A 4,469-nucleotide genomic window follows, 5' to 3' on the forward strand; every position below is an offset into this window, starting at 1 on the left:
CTTTTTTTTTTTATAAAACACATTATCTATACTCTTTCTTTGAAGCATTCTCTTCAGCTATGTTTAATCCGCTTTAATCAAACTCCAGTCCGTTTATCTAGAAAATCTGGTTCATTTGGTGAAAGGTGAATGTTCAGTTGAACTCAAAAGAGTGAACTCTGGTCCACATAAAAACCTCAGTTTTGGTTCGGATGAAGTGAACTCTGGCGTGGTTCGAATGTATGTATGTGAACGTCAAGTGGATCAGAGGTCCAACAGCAGGAAGCGGATTATTCTGATGACTAATATTTTTTGAAGGGCAATCTTGTTTAGAGACTTCATACTGCACTTTCTTATGTGTTCTTATGTGTTGTTTTTATTTCCTTTTTGTTTATTTTGTTTTATTTTGGATATTTAAAATGTTTTCCAGTTCAAGTGTTCTGTACAAAATTACAATTTTATTAGTCTTTGAGAGGGAAAACTTTAATAATTGCGTCATTATCATTATATTACTTGAAAATGATCTCAAAATTATTATCGTTTATCGCAATAATTTCTGGGACAATTTTTTTATTCACCCAAATGTTGACATTTGTGACAGCCTGGCTCGGTTTGTTTGATTCGGTGCAGCGTGAAATCGAACCACAGCAACTGAAAAAGTAACAAAAGTTGCAATTTGAGTTCCCATTTGAACCAGTTGAATCTGCTGGGTTATTCTGTGTGAAAACACCCTAAGTGGTTCTGAAGGTTGTGACTTTTGCACCTTTATTGTAACATTTTTCCACACAGATGAGTAAAATCCTCCCGCATTGAAACAAATTGACTCCATCAACTGTCCTGTTTATAAATACTGACATTACATTTTGTGAATTTTGCTTCATGTTGGCTGGATTCAGCTGTTTGTTCTGGCCCGACCAGAACCAGGCAGGACGGATGGATGGCGTTCTGCTCCCCAGTGCGTCTTCCTAAAAAGGCCCTGTGGGATCTCTGCTGTCCTTTGTTTACATGGCCAACCAAACTCTGCAAGCTGTCATCGTCTTTTTATCTCCCATAAGTTGAACGGCGCTGTGCTGTAAACCCGACGTCTCTGGGTTCATGTCAGGATGCAGCTGAGGAAGGAATGCCTCTTAATGTTTTATTATTTATTTAGGACATGAGATCAGGGGTGCATCGACTCTCTGGGCTGCTGGGGGTCAGGAAGCAAGTTGATTTTATTAGAGAGAGGAAAAATAAATACACTTATTCTCAGGGACGGCTCAGCGTGAAGGCTGAGAGTTTTTCCCCTGGAGGCCGTTTTGGAGTCGCTCCCATTTTCCCCTCGTCCATTCAGGCCTGTTGGAGGTTTCCGGCTGGAGCGTCACTCCTGCAGGTTATTTACTGCGCTTCGTAAACATGGAGCAGGCAGAACAACAGCCTCACACTCACAGGAACAACAAAGTGTTAATGTTTGGAGCAGATGTAATTTTTATCTTTATTGATTCCCAAGGAAGCAAATTTTATAACACAGTCCTTTAGAAAGAAGAAAAGTAGATCAGTTCACTATGATAAACACTCAAAATAAGACAAAACTAACTTACAAGTAACTTTTCAGCAAACTATATGGGCTTGTTTTAAGAAAATAACTCTGTAATATTAATGAAAAAGTCCAGTTCCACTGGCAGGTTAATTAGCCCTGCGCCGTTACCTAGCAACGCCAGCCAAGCCCAGCCCGTTGCCTAGCAACCTAGGTCTAGTTCCACTGGCAGATTATTTCCCTAATAACATAGAAACAGATGTCTTTTTATAGGATTAATAATCTGCCAGTGGAACAAATACATTTTAATAATATAAAGGAATTATTGACTGAAAACAAGTTTGTATATCTTCTTGCTAAACAAATATTTTTAAGTTAGTTTGTCTCATTTGAAGTGAACTAAGGTATGTTCACTAGAAACTCAACCAGAATTACTTGGTAATATTTTGTGTTTTTGCAGTGCAGTGATCTTTTATAATTAGACGGTCCCAAAAAACTTGACAATGGTTTTCATTTTGATTTCTGCATTTTCTCAAATAATACGAGGATTTCCATGACAGTGGCATTTCTCAGCCGGTGTGATAAGGAATCATAAACATCCAAATTCTTTCCATGCCACTGATTTATTACATGGCCACTAATATTTCCATATTATTGCTCGTTCCTCTTCTGTTATTAAGTTGCCCTCTCTTTCCCATCTTGCTTTAATATGAATTATTTTTTAGTTCTAGCTGGTTACTTTGTCCGTTTTTAGTTCGGCTCTCCTGAAGAAAACCCAGTTGGTGTTTTTGTATCCATGCGTGACTCTGAGTGTCTGCACCTCGACTGGCCCGTTTCTTGGCGTTGTGAAAGAGAGCGACTCCTAAATCAGGCAAACACAAGCGGAGGCCGACGTGTTCCTGAGCGACTGCCGTGGTGTTGCTGCTCCACTGCATGTTTACTGCAACGTTCCTGTTTTTACTGCAGAGACACATTTAAACATGGAGGAGCAGATTCACACAGAACAAGACTTCAGGGCTGCTAACTGTCAGATTACATTGGAAGATCTGCTCTTAAAATAATCTGCATGTAAAGGAAATGCATTCAGGGGAAAAACCTCTCAAACTTTTCATGGACTACCAATGTTTGCCCTGAGAATCGAGTTAAATTTACTCAACTACATTTAATTGAATAATGTTTTTGAAAAAATGTATTTAGGAGTATTTCTACTACGCTGAGTAACTTTATTATGAAGTATTTCTACTCTGACTTGAGTAAAACTTCTGGATTTTCTACCCACTGAATGACAAACAAACCAAAAACTCACCAGACTCAGACACTCACCTGCAGTTTTTGTTAAAGTTTTATAAGTTTTTTATTTAAATAAACTGAATTGAACAAATTGTTTTTTATCAGATTTTTTGTTGTTGTATGAATTATTTTCATTTCGCTTCTTAAAATACCAAAATTTCCACTTAACTTTAGGTTTTGGTCCATCTGATTAGGTCATTTTAAATATTAAATGACTGATAATTTGATGAGTTACTCGGTACTTGAGTAAAAATATGTTTAAGTAGTGCTACTCTTACTTGAGTAATATTTTCGTTCTCCAGTTTCGGGAGGAAATGATACAGAATCCATTTTTATTAAATTTAGAGTCAAAGATGGATTTTTCTCCAGCTGTAAATTATGAGGCTCTTTTAAAAACGCAGTGAGATATAAATTGGATGTGGTCGTTTTCTTTTATTATTTATTTTACCTCCTCTGTTTGAAGCTTTTCTCTGTTTCTCTTGCAGGGCTCTCCAGCAGAGGGCAGCACAAGCTCAACTCGCAGTAAATCCGCCTGATTTCTCTAAAAACACCATTCCTGATTAGAGCCTGTACAGATTTCTGTTTGTAACTGTGATGATGTGATGCTTACTCATTGAAATGTGGCCTTCTTGTTGTCTTCTGTCTGATTGTTGAGGATCAGGTCCCAGAGCAGTGAGCGCCGTCAGGATTACTCCTTTAACAACCATGAAAGGTTCTCCTGATCTGATTCCCTCTGCAGGTGATGTTTCCCTTTACTTTCTCCAAACTCTAGCACTGTAAACATTTTTATTCAATTCAAAAAGTGAAGCTATTGTGTCAGAAATGTAGAAAAATATTGAATATTTTATTGAAATGTGAGGATCTTGTTTTAAAAGGAAGGAGAAGGTTTGTATTGTCTTTCATGCTTTCCAATGTAGACATGTAGAGTTTAGCAAACTGCGTGGTTTTATTTAGAGCTGAGACGATTAATCAGATGAATCAGCTGTTGAAATAACTAATTTAGTTTTAGATTAATCTTTAACTGGAGTATACAGACTCTAATCGAGGCCATTTCCTGAAAGAACAGCACACAGCGCAGTAGTCCAGCCAAACTCAGCAATGATAATATTAGAAATTTTAATTGCCGTATCATTGATTTAAAGTCCAGCAGGACGAGCTTTTCTCACATTGATTTTAGAAGTTTGTTTTAGCTGCATCCTTTGCTACCAGTGATCGAGTTTTCACTAAAGTAATGCTACTTTACTGCATTTTAGACACAAAAATGTTTGTTTTCTTATTGATAAAAGACATTTAATCAGTTGGGTTTTTATCTATTAATGTATTTAAGTGGCTAAATGAAAACATTTTTTGAGTACTCTATCCACCTCTGTGTAACACTAAGATAAATAGCAGAGATGTTTAATGTAATACTTGCTGCCTAATTAGCACAGTTAGCTTAGCTAATGTAGCTTTCATCTAAAGCTAAGACAGAAATGCAGCCTACTTTCTCCGCTAACCCATATTAGCATTTTTAGCTAAATTTAACAGGAATCTTTATTGAGTCTGACTCACTACAGCAGTTCAAACTGGGGTCAAACTGAGGTCAAACTGAGGTCAAACTGAGGTCATGTTTCATACAAGCTGTGATTTTATGATCTAGTGATAATAAAGGAACTATCGCTCTCTATGTTACTCATACAGTGACATC

The 4,469-nt window shown here is 37.1% G+C and overlaps 1 long non-coding RNA gene across 1 annotated transcript in view; it reads left to right on the plus strand.

The window, feature by feature from the left end:
• LOC106937375 (uncharacterized) overlaps positions 1-3,520 on the plus strand; it is a 22,347-nt gene extending 18,827 nt beyond the window's left edge. Inside the window, exons 2-3 of the long non-coding RNA XR_001422376.1 lie at positions 3,268-3,304; positions 3,438-3,520. This is a non-coding gene — a long non-coding RNA (uncharacterized LOC106937375). The remainder of the gene's footprint in view (positions 1-3,267; positions 3,305-3,437) is intronic.
• The last annotated feature ends 949 nt before the right edge of the window (positions 3,521-4,469 follow it).

This window comes from Poecilia latipinna, unplaced genomic scaffold, assembly GCF_001443285.1.
Source record: "Poecilia latipinna isolate Pla-1442-1.1 unplaced genomic scaffold, P_latipinna-1.0 Scaffold2328, whole genome shotgun sequence".
Lineage (NCBI taxonomy): Eukaryota > Metazoa > Chordata > Actinopteri > Cyprinodontiformes > Poeciliidae > Poecilia > Poecilia latipinna.